The following is a 24,547-nucleotide window of genomic DNA, read 5'->3' on the forward strand; positions in this document are numbered from 1 at the left end:
TCACACTATTACCTAGCCAGGAATCTGTAGCATTATATATGGGAATCTAAATTCATTTGGGGATGAGGGCTTGGGCAGAAATACTAATAGGTTCCCCCAAAGCCTATAGTAACAGACAGTTCCTCGGGGTAGCAAAGAATTTGGTGCATACTTATTTCTGGGGGAAATGACTGCTCTTCCTTTGTTTGGGATCAATAAACCACTGACCATGATCAGCACTTCAGATTCCCTAGGAGAAGCCCCATAATGGTGTCCTCAGAGTTTTTAAACATCAGCGTATGAGGCAAGTTTGAACACGAGTCAACGGTCTGATCTGAAAACATTGGAGGCATGGCGAGATACTGAGGTCACCTCAAAGGCTCTGAAAAATATCAGGAAAGTCTCTGAAGGTTTGAGGTGCTGATCTGGTTTATTAAAGAGTCCTGAGTGAAGGGGAGAGGGTGGAAGGGAGAGCCACAAAACAACAAATTAGCTGCTTTAAAAGCGACACTGCTTTCAGCTTTTGTTTAGTCACAGGCCTTGCGAGACAGTGCCAAAACGATCTGGGGACAGGTGGAGTTTCCCAGCAAGAAATCAGGGCCTTGCTTCTCTTACAACTTTTTCAACCTCCTCAAGCAACAGCTGAACTGGGACAGAACCAGTCCCAGCTTTTAAAAAAAATTCGGCATTAAGTCAGCTGTCTGCATTGACACAAAATGGCTGCCCGTCAGCCATTTTGTTTCCTTACACTTACCTATGTGGAAGCATGCAGCCCCTTAACCTTGCATTCACCTCACTGTTTTGCTAAGGTGGAAAAAAAAATGTCAGTCCCAAACTTTTCAACGACCCAAGAAGTTCTTGTTGTTGCAGGAACATCATTTGTCTGTATAAGCCCCTTCTGCTGTGTGTAGTTCCTATCAGAGTTCATTTCCTCAACTCACAGCAGCTGTTTACATGTTTTGATTTGCCGTGCCTCCTGTGACAATACAGTATTGGTTTTGTGCATCTGGGCATGGCACCATTTAGATCTGGCTCAGTTGCACATGCCAGCAGAGTGAGAAACCTGACTGTAGAAAGCAACCCGTGGTCTAGCATTCACCTGGAGTTGTCCCCACTTGCAGACAAAAAGATCATTTCCAAACTAGCTAAAGAGAGCAACAGGTCTCCCTTTAGTATTTTAGTTTAACTTTGAGCAGAAAAGCAACAGAACCTAACTTCATTTCACACTCCGCACTTAAGAGTGTGACTTAAACTAATACACTTACAAGAGTTAATCAGACGTGCGGTATACAGGCAAAGAGAGAAGAGAAATGCAAGCAGAGATTCTTAAAATTCATTCTTATAACCGTCTTGGTGCATCTGTGGTAATTTTTCTCCTCCATGTTTTATTAATGAAACAGGTCACACTTTATAATAAGGATACATTTATAAAGGGCTAATACATGATTAACAGATGTTTCTATAAATGGCTAATCAATTGTTAGAAATTGCTCTGGACTTCAATAGGTTGTTAATAAGCATCTATAACATCTTCTATGGATGTACTATTCATATCTGTAACATGCTTATTACATCTACTCATCCTTTATTAACCTTTTAGAAACCCTTTGCAAATATGCCCTAAATATAAAGAGTGACCACCAAGATAACACATTGGCTAGACTTCCAATCAGTATCTTTACCATATATTCATATATTCTGCCCTCCCTTGCAAAAAAGTTCTATAGAATTTATTAGAATGAAACCAGCAAAGTTCTGTTGACATTTTAGGAGAAGTCTAGAGACATTTATTCTAAAATAGAGTAATTTTAATAGAGAACGGGACTCTATGGATTGTTCTATTTTAACAGTTCTATAGATTTTGATAGGAGGGATAGAATTCTCTATTAAAGTCCATAAGCTGGTTTGAAAATCCTACAAAAATAGGGTGACCAGACAGCAAATGTGAGAAACCAGGACAGGGGGTCAGAGGTAATAGGTGACTGTCTATATAAGAAAAAGACCCAAAAATCGGGACTGTCCCTATAAAATCAGGACCTCTGGTCACCCTATACAGAAAGAAGATTGCTTTCTGTTAAATTCTATAGAGCTTTTCCATAGGGGTTTCATTCAGGTATTGTTAGAATTCAGACATTACTCACACACGGTGTCAAATAATGCAAGCGCCAGTTGTATACAGTCCAAAAGTATTTTCATTTAAAATCAGAACTAAACATCCCAAGCCTGCAGATACAGTACCAGCTGCGTGATCGCCATTTCTGTTGCAACCGTCCACCTCGTCCTTTTATGACAAAGCTATTTACATATGGAGGCAAATCCCTTTTCAAAAAATAAGTCTCTTCGTGCTGCCCTCAATCTGGGCTGCTTTTTCAAAGTATCTGGGGCTGTAACGTACTCCCCCAAAGAAAGGTGATACTATTACCAAAAACCAATGAACCGCCTGTCTTATCGAAATCTGATTGCTGCTGGACTGAGATATGTTCTGAACGTCCACGGACCAACTGAGCAATGTGATTGTTAGCTGATAAACACAATCATGCTACTGGGGGGAGGGCGGGGGGGAAATGCAGACATACTTAAAATAAACCTACTCTTTTTTTGGGTGCACATCCTGGTACCTTTGCCATGATTCTGCACAGAAACATATGGGAACAGCACCAAGTTCCCCTCAACTTTCACAGCATACCACTTTTCATGGAGCCTCCACCATATATCACACCTTAAAGGTCACATCTTGGTACAGGAAATATCTTATTATAGTACCGCACCAGCAGCATGATAAATAACTAAACTATTAGCACTCAAAAAGCAAGAAAGACATATTTTTTAAATAAATTCACCTATTATAATGCTGAGCTGAAAATTTTTAAGGGGATGCATTTAAAACAAATCAAACCAAACCAGAGAGATCACTTTAGCTAAATCCATGTGTTGTGGGATCCGAGGAAAGGTCAAATCCTATTTTCATCTACAGCAAGAGGACACACAACAGGTTAAAGGCATTGATCGGTTCTAATCATACCGAGCCCATGTGTAATACTGCCTGCCCGTCCAAAAACAAATTAGACAATAGCACTCGCTGGTATTTTATAAACATACAAGAAAGGAGGGTTGCTTTATTGAATATACCGAACAAACCTTTCCATCCGGCTATACTGTGCAGCCACACATTTCTGCATGCCCCAAGTAGCGCTATATTGATAACACAATAGCTCAGTTTGGCAAACCTAGGCATTTTCAATGCTCAGCATACGCCAAAACTACCCACTCTCTGTCTCCGACTTTGGTCTCCTTCCAAACAGGTCCCTTTTTTTTTTCCGTTACAGCCGGTGCCACGTAGAGACAGAAGCGTTAGGCTCGAACATGGCGACCGTCTCCGACAAGAGCCAAGTCCCAGCATCCTCGCTTCCCCCTTCCAGACAGCAAACAAAATGGCCCAGCAGCAGCCATTTTGTTTGCTCCGGAATGGGAGGGAGAAGGGAAGGGAGGGGAGGTGCACACCGGGCCGCGGGGAGGGGGGGGGGCGAGTATAAATTAGACAGGAATCAAAGCTCCGCAGAGATGTACTGCTGCATGCTTGCTTCCTGACGCTGGGGAGCGAACGGCCCATCCAGCCTAGCAGAAGCAGAGAAACGGATCAGGTCCTGAGCTTTCTAACTTGCTATAGGCAACTGAGCTTGAATCTGCTGAACTTAAAGAGGTAACACAGCATTCCCAAGGCCAGCTGGGTGCTCTCACCCCGGCTGTCGGCACAGGCAGGGGGTTCTACTCAGTCCATCCACCTGGGTGGAGGGGATGCCTGGCTTGCTCTGTGTAAAAGCTCCTGATGAGAGCACAGCAGGAGAACGGAAACCAACCCGGGAATGTCAAACTCCTGAACTTCCCTGGACAGGAAACTGTGCAAATAACACCCACGTAAGGGCATGGGGTGGGGAGCCCAGAGCAAGCAAAGGGGCCCTCGGGAGAGAGATTCATTGGCATTAGGGACAGTACAACCTATAGACTGGCTCCTTATGCCAGCTGCATAGCAGTTGCAGGGAAAAACGTTTTTCTGGCATTTATTAGCTAGGCTAAGCTTTCCCCGATAAACCAATTTGTTTCTGATACAGCAGCAATACAGAATGGTTTGGCATAGTACCTGCCACTGTTCTGTGGTCCCAGAGCCATGTATTTAGTAACACCCCAGCTACTGGGAGCTTCTTGAACTAGGGCCGGATCCTAAGCCCAGTGAAAGCAATGGGATCAGGCCCTCGATGCTTGATATTAAAATACCTAACAGTGCTAGTGAACACATCCACTCGGTAGTGCCTTATACTGCCCGAAGTAAAGACCCCACATTCCCACTCAGGTACAGGCAAAGGGCCCAAACCTGGGCCAGATTCTTTTGGGGCAGGTGGTCTGTTCTGGTGGAATCGAGAGAAGGATCTTTCCCAGGATCTTGCAAGTAATCCAATTCTGTTGGCTTTCGTTAGCCGCCCTGCACTCTCTGGGGCTAGAGGGAGCCTGGTCTGACTTAATGCTGGGACTGTGATGAAGGAAAGGCACTTGTTGCATGCATCATCCATGCCTCCTTTTCTATTCCAGCCTGGCGAGGAGGCAGCAGCCCGGCCTTCCACAGAAGTGAACTCCTGGTGAGATAGCTACCGGGGCATCAGCCCGGGCATGTGACAGTCTCATTGACAGTCTTAGCAGAGAGGCCCAGGACTGAACTCACCCTTGAGATTGACCTCACCCTAGTTGTGGATCCTTCCAGATCTCAAGCCAAGGGCGATTCTGAGACCGACTGGACGAAGAGGACAGCGGGTGGTAGCAAGTGTCGGACCTCCATAGCTTAGAGGTCTTCCATAAACAGAAGAAATACAGTGCTTGCCTGACACACCATGCCAATGACAATGGCCGTGAGTTTTAGGATTCTGGCAAAACCCTCTCTGCCCTCACCTCCTGCTCTTGCATTGTAACGGCCCAGCGCATCGTGACGTTGTAAGGACACAATGAGATCCAGTGGCATCTCGTGTGTAGTCCAGTATAAATTCACTCTCAGTCTTTTGGTTTGCAAAATGCAGGACAAACCTATGGGAATCAAGACTGTCCCTCAGGATTTGGAATAGGTGAGAGCCCTGTTCCAACTATCAGCTCCAGCACCCAGGCTGAAGCGACTGTAAATGCCAAAACCTGGCGGAGAGATTGAAAACCTCAAAGATGCCATAGCAAAATCCCCAAAGGAAGGGTGTTAATTGGGCATGTCACTTAGTCGCCCAGTGCCTCAGTCTCCCCATCTGTACAATGGGGGTAAAGAAACTGATCCACCTTTGCAATGTCCTCCAAGATCTTCAGATGAAAAGTGCTATGCAGGACGTGGGACAAGTTCTATTATCTTTTTTAAAAAGCACTCCTCTTTCTGTCCTGGTGGGGTTGCAGCCTGGCTGTTAAACATACCTTCCCTGCACCCATTCACCCGCTCCTTGCTCATGCAAACACACCTTCCAGCCCCGTCACTGGCTTAGGCACACACACACTCCCTCCCTTGTGCAGACACGCACCCACTAGGGTGGCCGATGTCCTGATTTTATAGGGACAGTCCCGATATTTAGGACTTTGACTTATATAGGTGCCTATTACCCCCCACCCCTGTCCCAATTTTTCACACTTGCTGTCTGATCACCCTAGCACGCACACACATGCATTCAATGTCCCTCACACATGCATGGACGCTCCTTCTTGCTGGCATCCTTCCTTGTACAATCGCCCCTTTCTTTGTGTATACACGCACACGCCTATAGTGTACATGCACACAGTACCTGGACTAAATTGTACTGACGACACAGCAAGCACTCTGGGGCAGAGTGTGACTTAAGCATTGTTAATTGTCTCTGCTGTTCATGCACCATCTCCCTTACGACCCTCATCCCCATCCTCACTGTAATGTTGCCTGGGAGGCTGCCTCGGCGGCCCATAGCCCATGTTCTCACAGAAGGTTGCCTTGCAGACAAAGTGTCCTCAGTGTGAACTCTTCTGGGCCCGGCTGCAGCTGTTAAGCTTTTATTTAAAATGAGGCTAAAAATAAAACCTGGTGCAAGTTCCTCATTCATCAGAGATCCACTGGGTTTGTTTCCCTCTAACTGAGAGCGTGGCAACACGGCCAGATGGGAGTGGCTCCGAGCTGCTCCTGTTTGCTAGCTGAGCTCTGTGCACCATGCACGTAATAGCACCAGGATCACTTGGCTCAAGAGCCCAGAGCTTTCTGTCTAGGCTCAATGCTCTTTGTTCTGCAGGCTGCCTTGGCACTTCCCCTGGGGGACTTTTGCACAGTCAGTGAAATATACTTTGCCCACAATGGCTGGGATTTCAAATGAGCTTCAGTTAGGCATCCAAATCCCACTGCAAGTGACTAGGATCTGCCTCCTGGTCGTTCCAGTGGGAGCTAGGCAAGGGCAATGCACATCAGTTCTCGGTGCAACTAATAGAAACCCCAGAATATTCTACATGGAGGGAGGCAGTGACTAAGCCAGACATCCCCCCACCCAAGTTTTGAGAGACATACTGCAAAGGGTATTGGCAGATGGGAGCTGCTAGGGATTGGCGGAGCAGAGCAATTGAATGGGAAAGGGACAGCCTGGCCCAACCTTGTACTGGGGTGGGAGAAAGCAAATACCTATCACCCCTAACGAACTGTGACCGAAGCCCTTAGGGCTGGGTTTGCAAAGCTGCCTTGGGGATCTGGATGCGCAGTTCCAATTAGTTACCGTGGGAGCTGGGATCCAAATCCCTGAGTCTCAGCCTTGGTCTTTCCCACTTACAGTGACCAGATGTCTCGATTTTATAGGGACAGTCCCAATATTTGGGGCTTTGTCTTATATAGGCTTCTATGTGTCCCGATTTTTCACACTTGCTGTCTGGTCACCCTATTCCCACTGCAACTGACTAGGGCTAGTGAAATCAGCTGCTCACCATCTTGTGGTCCAGCCTTCAGGCCTCCCCAGCATCAAGATCTCATTCAGAGAACTCCCACAGCGAGAATGTTTGCTGGAGTCCCTCCCAGGCTTCTCCTAAATCCTTCTGGCTTATCCAGGGCTCCATGGGCCTTCTGGGACACATCCCTAGCGTCTCTTTGCATAGACTTTCTTCTGTGATGATCTCTCCCGAGTCCCCACAAACATCGTCCACACTGCTTCTGGTTTATATAATATACAACTTCTGCCCATGTGGACAAGTAACAAAGGGCTTGATTGGTTTCATCAGTGGAAGATGCCTCATGCATCCCCCATGGAAGGGGAGGAACAGGGCTGTTTTCTCCTCACACGGTATGAGTGGGTGGATGCAGAAATAAGTCTTGTTAAATGGATGGAGTTTTATCTGTCCAGGTTCTTATGGCAGCACCTTTCATTGTAATATTTGAGCACCTCCCACCCCAAGAGTTTTTAAGAAATCCTAGAATGGCAGCACTTTATAGCAGGATGTCTTCACAAAGATCATTTGTGAAGAGAAGGCAGAGAGGCAATGTGGTCTGTCAGTCTGAGCATGGGACTGAATTGCATTCACTCCATGTCCTATCTGCCACCAACTCACTGGGTGAGTCACCTTGCCTATCGGTACTTCAGTTTCTTCATCTGGGAGATTAACACCCGCTCCCTGTGGTGCTGGGAATATTGATTAGCTAATGCCCTACAGTGCTTTGAACAAGTAAAACACTTAAGGTGCTAAATACTGTGAAGCTCTAAACCCAAGACTGGCTTCAAACAAGGGTGGGCTTCCAACTAGTATAAATCTGCAGAGTGCACCCAGTCCTGAAAAAAAAATCAACCTTGTTTTCATTTTTCAAGATCTATTTCCACAACTCTTGAAGCTACTAAGTAAGAGCTGCGCCCAGAGCCCATTCTAATTTACTGAGCCACTGACTTAGTTCAGAGCCCTCTCCTCTCAGGATCCATCACACAAGAGCCTAGAAATGCAGTTGAGGTTCTTCTCCTCATGGTGGTGGCATTGAGGGTCCATCTCAGCTGGGCACAGAAATCCAGTTCAGGGTCTTCTCCTATGGCCTACAGCCAGAGTGCATTCAACTTGTACATGTGACTTTGCCTCTGAACTGTGCCCTGAGTCCATTCTGGATGATTTCCCAACCCCAGCTCCTTCTCTTCCATCCAGAAAGTTCACTGAATGAGACAGACCTCCACCAGCTAGAAAGAGTGATGCTTTCACCTGGATCAAATAACCGGGACACATTCCAAATTGGATTTGGATGCACAGTAGATGTGGATGCTGTAGACCAAACTTCTTTAGACATAGGCCTGTGTTGGACACATCAAAAGTGCAATCAGGCATTTTATGCAGCCTCAGACCCGTCTAGATGTCTGCCCATGATTTCTAATAGGGGCCACCTAGCAATTAGATTTACAAATGACTGCTAAAGTCCAGAGTCAGCTCTCAGGGTCATAACCTAGCTCTGACGTATCTAAATCAAACACCCGACCACCATGGCTGGGTGTCATAGCAGGGGCAGAAGTGTTGGTTGTGACACTCTTGCATTGCTCCTTTCCCAATCATTCCATCTGAATTCTGCACTTCAACATTGCAGAGAAAATCGCCTCCCTAGAGCAGAGTTTTTGTACACAGGTGGGCGTGGGGTGGAGAGGGGGGAAAAAGCTAGTTTTCTATCACAAAGAACGTTTTGCTTGGAGATGCAAAAAAAAAAAAAAAAAAAAGGTGTTTGTGCCTCAAAGGGAAATCTGCCTTCATATGCCTGGCTTGCAGAGCTAGTTTAAGGGGTCTAACAGATGCATCTAATATGTTAATGAAGAAAACAGATACAGCAGCCTCGATCCTTCCACTGCAAGAAATGGCCATCCAGTGATTGAAACAGGCTTAACTGTAAGCCATCGAACTGCATTTCCAGTTAAACAGCTTTCAGGCATTTGCTGCACAGGTGTTTAACTCATTAGTTTTCAGCACACGTAGGTGGCCCTTGTCTCTTTTGGCCGATCCTGGAGCTGGGCCTACAATCATGCAAAGAAACGTCCTAAATGGAACCTCTGAAAGTCAAGATCTCCAGTGAGTTTTGCAGGGCTCTTCCCAGACAAGAAGACACAGATCCTGCCCCAAGGGTCTCCCCATCTAGGCTGGACAAATATACTGGCCATAGTGGGAGGGATGGATGGAACACGAAGTCGTGACAATTTGCCTTGTTGGGGACTTGAGTCAGGCACATGTCTGCGGCCCGATAAAAGAGATAAGAGCCTGATTCTCCTCTCACAGCAGTTATGTAATTCCATGGATTTCAACTGAGTTACTCCTGATTTGAAAGAAATGTACAGGGACAAGAATTGACTCATTTTTATAGGTCAAATTTTCAAACTTCCTAGAGTTAGACACCTAACTCCACAGTTGGACAACTAGGCACCCACAGCCTGATCCAAAACCCTTTGAACTCAATGGAAATCTTTCAATGGAAATCAGCCCTTATGGCTGAATTTTTGAAAGAACTCAGATGCTTAAATGTGAACTAACTAGGAGCCAGATTTTCAAACATACTTAGCTGTCCCCAGCGTGACACTATGGCCAGGTTTTCAAAAGAGCCCTGCACCCAAAGTGCTGAGCTCTTCAAAAATCTGGTTCCATCATTGTGCATGCAAAGTTCTTAAAAATTTAGCCAGTAGTGCTAAAATAAGTATATAGGGGGACTACCTTTAGCTCCCACTTTGCAACACACACACATACAACAGAGCCCCAAAACAGCTGCATTTCTCTTTCCTTGCCATTGTATCTAACAATCTCATAGAGGCTTGTTGTTCACATTTCTTTGCCAACTCACAGAATCCTGTTCAGTTTTGTCCCATCAGCTGTTTGGATGACACCGACTGCTTTTAACCCGGTGCTTCTTATGTTGTTGATCTTCCATGCCCTTCTGTGTGTCCTGCCATCCTCCAGGATGTCAGCATGGCCTGGAGAATAGGGTGGATCACTTGGAGTTCAGCAGTGACAGAGCACAGAACAGGGCAGGGCCTATGCAAAACAAGGACTGCAGCTTTTGTTTGCTTTTATTCATCCCTTGATGACAAACGAGTGCATATCAGAATCATAGAATGATAAAATTTAGAATCCAGAGGACACTCCCATCCAATTTTGAGAGGATTTAAAAGAGGTTAAATGTTGGGCCTACGCTAGTAGCATCCCTCGAACATCGAGTGAAATGTTTAATTCATAACAAGTCCCTCAGATTGTTTCTGGTTGAAAATGATGCTGTTCTTCTTCAGTATGAATTGTGGAACAGTGAGAAAATGTCAGAAGCGCGACGGCTTGGGACGTTTAAAATGACACTGAGCCTAGAGTGTCGTCTCTTTGGGGAGGAACTGTCTTTTTGTTCTGGGTTTGTATAGCCCCTGGCACAACAGGGGCCTGGGCCAGGACTTGGGGCTGCTAGGATGTACTACACTGCAAATAATAAATAATCACGCATTGAAGCATAATATGTGGGGGAGGCATAGCTCAGTGGTTTGTGCATTGGCCTGCTAAACCGAGGGTTGTAAATTCAATCCCCGAGGGGGCCATTTAGGGATCTGGGGCAAAAATCTGTCAGGGGATTGGACTAGATGATCTCCTGAGGTCCCTTCCAACCCTGATATTCTATGATCAAGGGGATGTGGCACAGGGGTAGGAAACAGAAGGGCTGGGTGACCTTGTAGAAGTCATCATGCTACTGTACCTCACAGCAGTGTTGTGAAGACTCACCAAATAATGGGACAGATCCTCCATTAACTTAATTCATACCAGTTGAGCCACTGGCCCAGCAGTTGTAAAGCACTTTTGACAAGGTGCTACATAAATGCCAAGTTTTTATTGTCAGGGTAGGACAAGTCCTGAATAAAGATAGGCTCCAAACTCCATTATTTAGGCCTGATCGGCGCTGCTGGGTACTCACCGCTTTTGAAAAGTAGGCCCCTTATTTAGACCCCTGTACAGTATAAGGCCTTTGGAACCTAACTTTAGGCCCCCTTTTAAAAAATCCTGGTGATGGACAGCAAGCTTGCACTGGTGTGTGTGTGTGTGGGGGGGATGAACATGATGACATCATCCACCTTGAACTTCTCAGAGAGGAGAAGTTGAGGAGCTATTAGCTGGAAAGCTCAGAGCCTACAACTGTCTTAGAAAAGGCACCCCAAAGACAACTCAGGGATCATAAAGCAGATTCTGATCCCCCCAAAATGGGATATCTGCTCTTCCGTGGGTAGAGAGGGCATTTTACCCAGGTCACTACTGCAATTCATAATGGCCATACTATGACTGACACTGCCGTTCAATTAGCCGTAGTTCTCATTAAGCCATTTCTGACCTGCTGAATCACTGATCAGCATTGCTGGCTGGGAGGGGAGGATTGGACAGCGGTGGTGGTCAAGGTGTGGTAGGGTGTTCTGGCTATTGATGTCAAGCTGTGCTGGTCAAATGTCCCAGAGTATAAAGAAGCCTTCTCCCTGTGACTGAGGAAGCACTGCTGCTGTGTAAGGACAAACAGATGGGTCAGTTTCACAGGGAGATTGTGAACTCCAGACTCACCAGCTGAAAGATTTCCTCCTAAGTCCACCTCCATGTCTCTGGGCATTAGTCCCCTTCACCTGGAAACCCCATCTCAGATAATTCCCAAAGATGGGCCCTGTGCTGCAGAGCTGAGATCCAGATGGGAACTCCCACAGAGTTCTGGGGCGTTAGGCCCCAAACCTTAGCCTGGATCCAATCTCAAACAGCAGTTTCAAATGCTCCATGTTATTTTTTTCCCTTACTTTGCAGCCTCATGTTATGGCTCTTCCTTCCTCCCTGCATCTCCTAAAGCCTGGGGAGCAGGCTGGATTCACAGGAGCAACTCCTTTAGCAAAGAAATCTGCAGGATTCCTGCATCCCACAGGACTCAGGAGCATAAAACTGCTCCCACAAGTCTGATGTTTCTGTTGCCCTGGCCGTCACCCCTGAAGAATGCCAAAGTGCTACAGACTGTGCTGTCAATTAATATGTTCAACATAGGTCTGCAAATGTACAGAGTAAGGCAGGTACCTTGGGCAAGACACAGGAAGCGCTGCATCCGCCACTGAAATGCAGCCACCTCTGGGGTGAAATACAGCAAGCGTTGAACAGTGCACAGCAACCCTGCATAGTAAAAGAGTCAAGAATCCCTCAATATATTAAAACTTCAGAGGGAATCTAAGGGTAGGTGGAATATAATGGACCAGACCCAACATCAGTACTTTAAGCAATAGTCTTGCTCTTATACAAGGGGAATTTTAATGCTCGCAAGGGGTTAGGAGCTCAGTTTTACAACTCACTCAGCACTGGTGCATTGGTACAGTTCTGCCTCAGAAGGAAGAGACCCAGAGGCTGAATCACCAGCCTTGCAGTGCTCTGGGTTTCCTTTGCACACCTCTGGCAGCCAGCTACCATCTCGGCCCCCACCTGGCTTAGCTCACGAGACAGATGAGCCCAGCATGCCTGCAATGCTGGCTGCAAAGAGCAACAAAGATTTTGTCTGCATGTATTTTTGCTATTCAGCTTGTTTGTTCCCTCGCTAGTGGGCCAGCTGGGCACCTCTGGCGCAAAGGGGAAGCTGAGGTGGATTCCAGGGAACTCCGCTGTGTAAATAGCTGCCCTTAAATCAGCAGCTACAGTCCTCTTTTGCATTTGTCCCTCAATGATTAACTCTGCCTGCTCAAGACCAGCTGCTTGAATGGGAGCCCAGCCTGCATTCCAATGGGGCTGCTGGGACTCTCCTCCCGCTGCGCACACAGGGTTCTCCTTCCTCCTCTTCCAGAGAGTTCCTTTAAAATGCCCCCTAGATGCCTGCTGCAGGGTTGGGACAAGCTAATTCCCCCCTCCCTGCCCCCATACACACACTCCCCCAAAGTCATTCCTTGGGTCCCTGCAGCTGAAAGCTTGAGATTCCATGCACTGCTCCAAACTCTCCTATCTCCCTTCCAGCCCCCAGTTGGCACAGATTGTATCCAGAGCTTGTATGCAATGGGGATATAGGGGTCCAGCCCAAGCCAGGGCAGGGATAAAGGAGACACACTCCCCCCCTGAATCCTCGGTGGCGATCATGTTATTCCCATGAGTTCTCAGGCCAGCGGAGGTCACTTACACTCTTCACCACCTGGCCCATGGAACATCCCCCAAGTTCTGTTAGGACCCCATGACCTGGAAAGCCCTCATGCCTCCAGGGCAGCTTTGGCTGAGCTGAGCCTGGCCACTGCCCATCAGGCAGAGAGAAGAAATGAGGTGTCCCCGTGCTCTAGTGCACAAACCCTAGGATGGTGGGGGAGGCTGAAGGTCCATGTGGAGCAATCTATCAGGCAAGAACCGTTCACTCGGACAAGCCGAAGGGACAGGGCTATGCTGCTGTGCAGAGAATCATGGGACTGGGAGCCTCTCCTTAAGGATCAATGTATTTTTCACTGCTCAAACCTAGAGCGGTGAGGACAAGGTAAGCAGCAGAGCAGAGCCAGTCATGAAGCAGTAATTGCCGGGGGACCTCCAAAGGTGCTGATCCTCCCACTGAGTTAGGTGCCTAAAGACCTTCAGCCATCTGGGCCCCACTCCCTACTCATGTTACAATGCAACACTATCACCACCGCCACAAAGGTCTTTTTGAGCAAGTTCCAACTTAAGGTCAGTAAAAGACACAATGATCCAATTGCAAATTCCCTCTTAATTTAAAGAATTTATTATTATCGTTTAGCCACGGTCTGGGAGCTCAAGTCTTATTTTGCTGCTCGCCGTACAGAACACAACAGCTGCGTCCCTTGGCAGAGCCCTGAAGGGCGCTTGCAGGGGTGCCAGATGTTTTGCTTAGGACACGTCAGAAATTTCTTGCTCCAGCTCAGATCTTGCGCCTCGCCCTGAGGGCCCGATCCAAAGCTCACTGGAGTCAATGGGCGTCTTCCCATTAACTTCAGTGGGCTTTGGATGAGGTCTCATGACTTCTTATTAAGAAAAAAAAGGGAGGAGTAGCATTTCATACAGCTTGGGAAATTAATGTCCCTGCCCCTAGCCTGTATTTATAACAATAATCTGCTGGGGAGAATGGAGACTCTAAAGAGTCCCCTTCTCGTTATCGTTAAAGAGTCAGATCCTCTGATGATGTAAACTGGCCTAGCTCCATTGACTTCAACTGAGGCTTGGTCAGTCTACACTAAAAAGTTAGGTCAACCCAGCCACGTTGCTCAGGTATGTGAAAAGTCCACACCCCAAGTGACGTAATTAAACCGACCTAACTGCCAGTGCAGACAGTGCTCCCTCAATGGACGAATTCTTCCATCAACCTAGCTCCTGCCTCTCGGGGAGGTGGATTAACTATGCCAACAGGAGAACCCCTCCTGTTGGCGTAGGCTGTGTCTACAGTGATGTGCTACTGTAGCATTTCAAGTGTAGACAAGCCCTGAACTAGGCTGATTTAGACCAGGTCTTCAGCTGGCACCAGAATTCCTGTTTGGGGCCTGATCCTGAGAACTCCTGAGCAGCCCTAGCTCCTGCTCAAGTTAGCATCAAGCCTTGACTGCCAAATGTATCTGAGGTGAAATCCAGTGACCTGTTTTTCAGAGATGCTGGGCATCTGCAGCTTTCATTGCCTTCAGCTGGACTTATGGGCACTCAGTGCTTATGCAAATCAGGCCTTGGGATTGGACTATTGTCCTTTGAGTCGAATGCATTATTTCTAGGGTCCGGTTTACATGGACGTCATCAGCACTCAAGTCACCACTCACAGCACTTCTAAAGGGACTCTCATCGGGGGGCATCTCAAAAACCGAAATGGTCCATCCTGTGTCCCTTCAGATCATTGAACAAATGGAGAAACTGAGGCTTTGAAAACTTATGATGTATTAATTGCCTGTTGTATGCTCAGCACTATACAGAATATGGCTTATGGGCCAGATTGACTTAATGGGATTTAGCCACCTTGATGCTTTTGAAAATCTAACTAGGCAGCTCTCTGCATCTTCAGAGGCCTAATATCTTTACAAATTGGGCCTTATGTGACTTATCCACAGTCACGCAGTACTGGCACAATGGAGTCCCGACTTGGCTACTGTAATAAAAATAATACATTACCGGGCGAGGAACCCAGGAGTCCTGGCACCTAGTCACCTTATTCTACTACTCCCCAATGGCTTCCTAACTGGTTCACATCCAAGGGGACCAGAAAAGCATTTCTCTTTCCTTCCTCAGTTGGATATTTTAATGCTACCTTAAAGAAGAGGTTTGAGTCTCTTACACATTTTGCCAGGGCAGGCCTAAGGTGCAGAGGGGGATCGTTTCACACTCACTTCCCATTCGGAGCAGGCGGTGAGTGTTCTGCTGGGAGCGGTTGACAATCCGGAAGTGAAAAAGGGGATTTTCAGAGCCCAGTTTGTGTCTCTGTAGGAATGCAGAAGGGGAGACAAAACCTAGGGGAGCCTCTATTTATTTTCAATGAAAGGCCTAGTTTTCCAGTGCTTAAAAGGGACCCTCAGTGCATTTCACTCTGTTCTGTTCGGGTTCTTGTATCACCTCAACACCATAGTATCTGAGCACCTGCACACAGCACTGGTTAAGAGAGCAGCAGTGCTGGGGAACCCAGGCCCAGGTGCTTAGTATTCAGCATGCATGCTCCTTAAAAGAAAAACCGGAGGCCAATTTTAAGATCTCACTATACATCTGCGAGTCACACACGGCAGGGGCTTTCTGGGGGATGTATTTGGGGGGGGGGGGAAGAGGGATGTCTTTACTGCTTACAAACATTTCCAGAAAGAGTTCAGGAGGGAGGGAGGCGCAGTGGGTGTGGGGGGGAATCTGTTGCTCTCACTGAAACAATCTGCTTTTGTTGTGTACGAAACAGGCCTAAATTAAGTTTGACATAAAGAGGCCAGATTTTTAGAGGCCGGGCCAAAATCCTGAGCTGTGTTATGCCAGAGTCTGGAGTGGAATCGCTCTGGATTTACACCAATTGCCAGGGAGGACAGGGTCTAGCCCCACAAAGGGAGGAGCCCTCCAGCGGGAGACAAAGTGTGTGCTCTGCTAAGTGCCCTCTGCAATCCTGCCCAGCATTCCTAGATGCCTCTGTTATCCGGGCAGATTCCGCTCAATAAAGCCCCGTCCAGGTCCTTCTCCAAAGGCCACCACTGCGCTCCAGAAACCATCCCTCCCGCACGCCTCGCTCTCCCTCGTGCCTTCTCTTGGCACCTTAACAATCCCTGAGCCACCTCCGGGCAACACAAGTGGGCAAACCAGAGAAAGATCCCCAGGCACCTCCCACCCCGCTGAGACCTCGCGCCCCGTTAGGCCCCCCCAAATCTCCGCCAAGCAAGCCAAAGGGATGAAAAACGAGCTAGCTTCTAAACAGTTAACGCATCACAAAATGAAGAGAGAGGATCCAGCCATCTTATTTCCCTCCTCCTCCCTCACTCCAGTTTAAATTCTCCCCAAAATATTCTCCCCCTCTGCCCCAGCCTGTGCTGGATTCCCTCCCACCCCACCCCGCACGATGGAAAAGGAGCACGGGCCCAGGGGTCGGCTCCGCATTGTAAGTTTCTACCACGTTAGCTGCGGCTGCCATGTTGAATGGCAAATCCGACATGATTCAACATTTTCCCTCTGCGTTGCATAGGGTGGCGAAAAGAAACACACACCCAGCCCCAAGCACCTCTTAAGAGCTGCAAATGGCCCAATCTGCAGGTGGAGGGGAAGGGGAGGCCAAAGAAAAACGATCATCGAATCCTGTTTCAAATATATGTTTTTTTAAAGGCAGATGTTTTAGCCCCAAGGACCGAAGGAGCAAAAGGAAGAGGCGGGGTGAGGTTTGCAGCAACAATAAAGCAACTGAGCATTTGGACAAATGAAACGTTATTTAAAATTAAAAATAAAATAAGACAAATGTAAGAGCTAGGTTTGATTTCGTACCAAGCCAGCGAGAGAGACGCACCGTGGAGGAGAATAGTTTGGTTGTTGAAGTAGCCACTGGATTTAGCTCCGCTTTTCCGGACAATCATCGGGGAAGGATCCTTTTTCGAGAAAGGCCAGTTTGAGGGAGGCAGCTTTTTTTTTTTCCCCTCCTCTCTCTCTCTCTCTCTCTCCCCCCTTTCCTTCTCCTAACAGCTCGGCGCTAAGAAATGGGCGGTGCCTGCATGCCAGGCTTCATCCAAACGAGACGCCAAAGGCCGAGCAGAGGCTGGCACAAAGGGACGCTGGCAGGAATTCCAGCACTCAGGAGCTGCCTTTCCTTGTGCCCTTGGGACAATCCCTCTTTATTACATAGCTCGGATTTAAAAAAACAAAAATAATAAAAAAAACCAACCCCATTCTGGCTGCTCTTCCGAGAGCCATGCTCAGAAAAGTTACCCAAGCCCAATCGAAAACAACCCAAAGGACAAAAACTTCCTTTAGATAAACACAGGTTAAACAAAAGGCCAGTTTTTACCTCCCCCTTACCCCGCCCCGACCTCCCCAGCATGCCAGCCCAACGTCCGCGTGAAAATAAATCCTAGTTCCCTCCTTCCTGGTTTTCAGGAGGTGGCGGGGTCCTTTAGCAGGAGAGAGAGAGTGAGACACACCCAAACAGAGAGAGATCTATAGCGAAAAACCTTACCGCAGAGGAAGAATTGGTTTTTGCTGCCTTTAAGTACCTGGGGGTGTGCCGATAATAAAAGGGGGTTAAGTAGTGGGGGTAGGAGGTGGGGGGGCAGCTGGGGCTGGTAACGCAGCTGGGCAGATGCCAAAAAAAGCAGAACAAAACACGTTTTCGTTTTGTCTGCACCAGCCTGCGACAGAGAGCGAGAGATGCACAGTGAAAAAGCTGCTGTGCTCGGAAACGGGCCTACAGCTACTTTGGAAGCCTCGGCAATAATTCTGTCCCTTCCTCGCCTTCACCCTGCCCACTCTGGCTCGACTGCCAAGTCGGAGAGTTGGCACGGCTTCCCAGGCAGCGCGGAACAAAGCCGTCACCCATCCCTGAACAGGCGCTGACGGCAGGCTAAGTGACAGGCGCATCTTCTGCATGTTAATCCAAGGGGTGAGAAGGAGAGAGCAAAATCCACCGGCTCCCCTGCCACCGGCCACTCCTTTCCAACCCAAGCCCCGGTGGGCCCCGTGCACAGTTCGGAAGGCAGGAGCCCTGGAGAAACAGAGCTGGCCACACCGGCAAGTCAAGCAAACAAACAAGCGCAGGATTTAAATACAAACCACCACCCGACCCAGCAGCACCCTGGCAAACAAGGCCGCTCGGCATCTGCTGTACCTGTTCCCGCTGCCTTCATCTCGCCTTGGAACCGTGACAAGAGAGAAGCGTCGCCTCTGGTGGGCTCTCACAGCCTCGGGTCTGCAACCCTGTGCAGGAAGTTGGCACCGATCCCAGGTAGGACTTTACTCCCACATCCCCCCCCCCCCTCGCCTCCCGCGTCTTTCTCTCCCCTCCCCTCCTCCACCCACCCCATTCCTTGGCAAATCCCCCCCCCCATTCTTAACTTACTCCCCCCCCCCCTCGGCTGCACCGGCGCAGGGCATGCTAGCGACCAGACATGTTCAATGCCCTTCAGAGCACCAGCCAAGAAACACGCACACGCACACACCCCTTAAGGGTGACCCGGGCAGCACAGAGAAAGCAGCTGGCTCCCCTAAACGCCTGTTTTGACACGAGGTTGGGTTGGGTGGATCGGGATGGCGGGTTTTGGGGGGGTTTGTTTTGGGGTTTTTTTGTGCTTGGCAGTCTGGTCCAAACACGAGAGAAAGGGAGGGAAAAAAAATATTACAGCCCCGACTCTGTCCAGGACAATCAGAAGGGAAGGTAGAGATTAGTGCAACTCCCAGATCACAACCCTCTCTCCCAGCTTCCTCCCCATCCATTCACCCCCCTCCCCTTCGTCTTTTTTAATATTCCCAGCGCCTGCATTATTCCAGTCCACAAGCGGGAAGGAGTTTACAGTACAGGCTCTCTCTTGAGGCTGCCAGCAGGAAAGAGAGGGAGTTCTCACAATCAAACAGCGAGAAGAGCAAGGAGAAATTAACATCCAATTAGCGCCGTGTTTAACGAGGGAGACAGAGGCAGCCGTTGTTTTATTGCCCTGTTCTTTTCATTCGGATCTGACAGGCAGCGCGGCAGGCACCCCCGGCTGCAGTGACGTCATTTTCCCCCCCTTTTTCCTCCTCCAAGTTTCCCAGAGGTGATCGTCAACTCAGCTGGGGAAATTCGTTACTTTGTTGCATTAAAAATTATTCTCCCTCCTCTCCCCCCAAAAAAACGAACAAAAAAACCATCTCCCTTCGTTCTTGCAAAAGCCAAACCGGGAGAAGATTTCTCTGCGTCTGTCTCGCTCGCTTGTTTTCCTGCTCTGAGACAGCTCTCTCAGCTTGTAAAAGTTTGAGCCATGTGACACTCCACCCAGCCTCCTTTGGCAGCGTGACAAGAACCGCTTTGGTGTATCAAAGAGAACAGGCAGCTTTTAAGGAAGAAACTTGATTCAGAAAGATTAAAGAATTATGATGTTTTAATCAAGGGAGAGAGAGTGGTTGGGGAGGGAAAACTGCTCATTGCATCTGGATCAACATGAGCGGCCTTCACAAAAGGCTGTGGCAGCAGAATAGGCAGCAGGAGTGTTTGAGAAGCTGGTGGTTGGGGGGGCTTTGAAGCAGAATCGGGAAAGACGTATTTAACAGTTCCAAGCGTGTCATTTTTCCCCTCCTCCCGCCCCCCTCCTTTAAGCTGCTGAGAAGATAGGCCGGGGAGCGAGCGTCACATTTACAAGGTCTTCACCATCTCTTGTGGAATCCTGCAACCTGTCACAAAACTCTCATGGAACATTTCCATCTCCAGAGAGGCAGGGACAGAGAAACACACTGCCCAGCACACGTACAAACCTAAGTGAGCTTCGCATCTGGGAAGATGCGGCTGCCTTTGCTTCTCCTCCACATCCCGGCTCCCCATTCCGGCACCACAGAGCAGATTCGTTGCTGCTTTCACAGCCGACAAAAGGGCTGGCTCCTTATAATCATCCGTTAAACCTTCTCAAAATCCTAAAAACTCTTTGCCACTTCAAAGCTGGTCTTTTTCAGCAGGAACAATGGGACTGGATAAGTCTAACAGGAACCACCCGGCTTGGTGTTACTTGTTTTGGGTAGTTTCCCTCCAACTCTAGCATGGGGACGTATTTTGCCCCCGATTCCTAAACAGGGCTTACCAACCCTGACAGAGAAACCAGCCACCCTCCCTTCAGGACACCTGAGCTGTTCCCCAGATCCAACAGGCAACACCAGGCTTAAGCGACAGAATCCCAGGTTTCCAGTACTATTTCGTATGAGTTTTAGGCCTGCTCTACACTACACGGTTAAGTCAACACAAGGCAGCTTACGTTGACGAAGTTGTGGATGTGTTATTTAGAAGATCAGTCTCTTCTATATGACAAGCCCCTTTGGCGGTTCCTTAAGACAGATCTTGTTAAGAACATAAGAATGGCCATACTGAGTCCATCAAGCCCAGTATCCTGTCTTCTGACAGTGGTCAATGCCAGGTGCTTCAGAGGAAATGAACAGAACACGGAATCATCAAATGATCCATCCCATTGCCCATTCCCAGCTTCTGGCAAACAGAGGCTAGGGACACCATCCCTGCCCATCCTGGCTAATGGCCCTGCATGAACCTATCCTCCATGAATTTATTAGCCTTCACAATGTTCTCTGGCAAGGAGTTCCACAGGTTGACTGTGCGTTGTGTGAAGAAATACTTCCTTCTGTTTATTTTAAACCTGCTGCCTATTCATTTCATTGGGTGACCCCTAGTTCTTCTGAGGGAGAGTAAATAATACCTCATTTACTTTCTCCCCACTACTCATGATTTTACTCTACCGTATCCCCTCTTAGTCATCTCTTTCCCAAGCTGAAAAGTCCCAGTCTTATTTACTCTCCTCATTGTGCTATAAGCACAGCCCACTCCTGCAAGATGCTGAGCACCTAGAACTCACAACAGAGCCAATGGGAAGTCAGGGTACTCGGAAGCTCATAACCAGTAATTGCAACGTCATGGGGGTTAGTACATCCCTGGGTTTTCAAGGGAATTCCAACAAGGTGGAAGGGTCTCAGCAATGAGTGAACCAAGCTTCCTGGCATAGAGGGGATCAGAACCCAGGCTGCTGGCCTCAAACAGGAGGGTCAACGGAGGAATTAAGCACTAAAGGCTGTAAATTAGCACTTCAGGCCTCTTCAAAGGCTCCTCAAACAGCCATGGCCATCCAAGGAAAGCCACATACCCTTCTGATTGCAAGGAGCACCTATGGTGTGGCCCCATCTTGTCAACATCCCGCTGCCACCTGAGGATACTCTCCTGGGGAGGCCTCTCCTCACTCTGCTGATTGTAGCATTACGATTATACCTGTACATCAAATGGCGTAAGCCCCAGCGAACCAGGGGTTTACACACTCACGTGTCGAGAAGGGCTTCGTCTCTTCTCGACTCAGTGACTTTGCGGTCCTGGACCACAAGCTCTTTGAGATGGCACTCACTTCGCGCTTTGTTGCGATTTGGGTTGGGAGTGAGGAGGCCCCAAGGGGAAGATGAATTAGATGTGATTTGGCAAGATCACCTTCATAGGATTCAGTGCCTGAAAAAAGCCCTGGGACTGGATGCTCAAAAATGTCCTCTGTACCTCTCTCCCATTCACCCAAGCTGTCTGCTGCTCCTGTCTAGGCCCTGCCATCACTTTCCCCACTCCCTCCTCCCAGGTTCCAAGCACCTTCTCTTCGACCAGCTACCCTTCCCCATATCCAGGGTGAGATTCCGGCTCAGATCCTCAAAGGTATTTAGCTGCCTAAATCCCATTGATTTCAATAGGAGTTATGTGTTTAACCAACTTCAAGGATCTAGGCCTCTGTCCCCATCAGATACTGAATCGGATACCCATATACATACCCAGTTATGCCCCAAGATCCAGTCATTTTGCCCAACTACAAAGGTAGCAATGAAATCCAGTTTCATCCCCCCTTCCCAGCCCCTCCGCTGTGGATTTTCTTTCCAACACATGAGCACCCAAAATGCTGCTGGCTCATGCCTGCCTTTGCTTCCCCTTCATAAACAGCACCTTACACTGCACCAGGGTGACCAGATGTCCCGATTTTACAGGGACAGTCCCACTATTTGGGACTTTTTCTTATATAGATGCCTATTGCCCCCCACCCCCGTCCCGATTTTTCACACTTGCTGTCTGGTCACCCTACAGTGCGTTCTCTGGGAGCTGCTGGAATCGTAACAGGCAAGGCGAGCGGCTAAAATTGTCCATCCCAGCCTGGTCTATCGAATCAGGCGCCTCGTGATGTCTCAGGCTCGCAGTGAGCTGGAACGGCTCACCTTAACCCTAGGTCAAGCACAAACTGACCAGGATCACTGCTGCCTGAGCTCCACCCTCCTCCCCAAGTCACAGTGTTAGAGCAGAAGAGGAGCTCTCAGGGCTCCTCAAGCCTAACAAGCCAGTTTGCCCAGCCAGGTGCTGTAATAGCACCAGACACAGCCAAGCCCCCCCTCCCCCCCACCTTGTTGTTCCAAAGCAGGAAGGATTAAAGCTTGGTGACTCCACCTCCTCAAAAGCAGGAATCAGCTGCTGTTTGCCTACATGCAGCTCCTGTGGGAGGGGAGAAAGCAAACATTCCTATCCGTGTTAAGGGCATACTCTGCAGGAACACGCCTGGGGGCTGCAGTAGGAAATGAGACTGCAGCTAGCTGGGGACCCACGAGAACCCTCCGTGCATGGGGTGTTGCAGCATCTTCCTTTCTCCTCAGGCACTTCGACACCACCGCAATGGGCCCACCAGAACCACTTTGATTTCCCTTCACACAGCCCCTGCGTGTGTGAGAATCTTCTCGGACTCTGCTTGCAGAAAGGAGGCTGTGAGAGGCCACAAGGGAGCAGGGCTGCGGGAAGGGAAAAGGAAGTGAAGCCAGGCCAATTGTGGTAGGGCTGGAATGAGACACCAGCCATTATGCTTGGGGCTTTCATAACTTCCCTGTGCTTAAATGAAAACCTCGGGCTGGTTTGACACCACCGCGGTGAAGTGGAAGCCACACTAACAGAAGCCCAGCTCAGAGAGGCCCATCAGAGCTTCCTTGTAATTAGTGCAACAAAGCCATGATCACCTAAGACTTTATGACAGCCATGCAGAGTGTCACAGGGAGAGAACTCAGCTTCCCACTGCAAAAGCCAGAAGCCCTTACCACTTAGGAGAATCGCTGTTAGCAGTACAAGGCCCATGACACATGGTTGGGCAGGGCTGACTCCATCCAGCAGTGCCTAGACACCAACCACTGTGTTATTCTTTATTCTTGAACAACCCTTTCATGCTGAATTTGCAAACCAAAACAATTTTTATTTTTTTTTTTACTGGAAAAAATCCTTTATTTTAGTCTCTGAAACAACATTCCTCTTCACTACGTCAAGTGGAGTAGGTATGAACTGTCACCTCTTCATTACAGGAAATCAGACATGGTAGTCACATCACAGGGCAGCAAGCGCACTGCAGCATGCAGATCAATCAGCTTTCGCCTTGCTCCAGCAGAGACCAGCTCACGACCCCTCTCGCCCCTCCGCCCGCCCGGATGATGGATGATGGGGGATCTACCCATGAATGACACACACCACGAACCTGGGTGCACTGGCCCCCGGCCCCCCCCCGCCCCAGCCCGGCCACCCGGGGCCAGTGAGATGGCTGCTCTGCTCTCTTATCCATGAAGGGTAGTTAGCTACAAGGATTCCGTTGCCAGAGGAAAATTAGGCACAACCCTGATCCACCTTTTGCTTTCTTACCATGTGTGTGATCTCAGTCATGAAGCCCTGTTTCTGGCCTCTCTCCTTCTTAGACACTTGAGAGCTGATAAACCCAATCTCTCTTCCCAGCTAAAGGCTTTTGATAACAGCTGAGCAGCAACAGAGAATGGGCGAGACTCACCCTTCAGATTCCAGGTAAAAGGTGAGAGAAGAGAGTCACTATTCAAACACTGGCTGCTCATTTGCCCACTAGGTGGGAGAGGACAAACTCTGAGACATGTTCTCATAGGTGCCTATTCTCTGTACTGATTCTCTGGGGAACTGGGTATCTTTATGTAGCTATAGCATCACCTCCAATCCCCACTTTGCAGCTGGCTCTGCCCTCTCCAGAATGGACTGACACCTAAATTCTTCCAGTGTTTGGGATTCCAAGCCCAGATCACCAGAGGTATTTTAGACTCCTAAATTTGATTTCAGGTGTATCGGATTCATTTTGCTCAACCTGTACTCGGCCTAGTCAGTTTCCTATGTGGCAAAGTTGGCCCAGAATCAAAGAAATGCAGGGCCTGGAAGGGACCTGGAGAGGTCATCTAGTCCACCTCCCTGCACTGAAAGCAAGACCATGTATACCTAGACCACCCCCATCGGTCGCTGAAAGGCTTAACAGAAGGAATCTGAATTTCCAGCAGTCACTCCCCTTTGGAATAACACTGACTGACCTTAAATAAGGAAGCTTCAGATGACTGGAAAGCTGATAGAGCTGGGGTTTACTAATAAATGAATGCACCACATTAAAGACAACGATGAAACTCCCAAAGCCCA

The 24,547-nt window shown here is 48.5% G+C and overlaps 2 long non-coding RNA genes across 4 annotated transcripts; one reads left to right on the top strand and one right to left on the bottom strand.

Annotated features, from left to right (window-relative positions):
- Positions 1–7,910: 7,910 nt before the first annotated feature.
- LOC120405286 lies at positions 7,911–18,299 on the bottom strand. Of its 3 annotated transcripts, none has more exons than XR_005598471.1 (5): positions 18,221–18,299; positions 12,016–12,108; positions 11,303–11,464; positions 9,785–9,914; positions 7,911–8,264 (listed from the first exon to the last, which is right to left on the bottom strand). It is a non-coding gene; the product is annotated as an uncharacterized LOC120405286 (long non-coding RNA). The 3 variants fall into 3 exon arrangements; XR_005598470.1 differs by lacking the exon at positions 18,221–18,299 and adding an exon at positions 16,910–17,388; XR_005598469.1 differs by lacking the exon at positions 18,221–18,299 and adding an exon at positions 16,888–17,388.
- On the top strand, positions 17,550–24,537 carry LOC120405287. The gene is made up of 2 exons (XR_005598472.1): positions 17,550–18,337; positions 23,855–24,537. It is a non-coding gene; the product is annotated as an uncharacterized LOC120405287 (long non-coding RNA).
- Positions 24,538–24,547: the final 10 nt, after the last annotated feature.

This window comes from Mauremys reevesii, linkage group 4 (assembly GCF_016161935.1).
Source record: "Mauremys reevesii isolate NIE-2019 linkage group 4, ASM1616193v1, whole genome shotgun sequence".
Classification (NCBI taxonomy): Eukaryota; Metazoa; Chordata; order Testudines; family Geoemydidae; genus Mauremys; species Mauremys reevesii.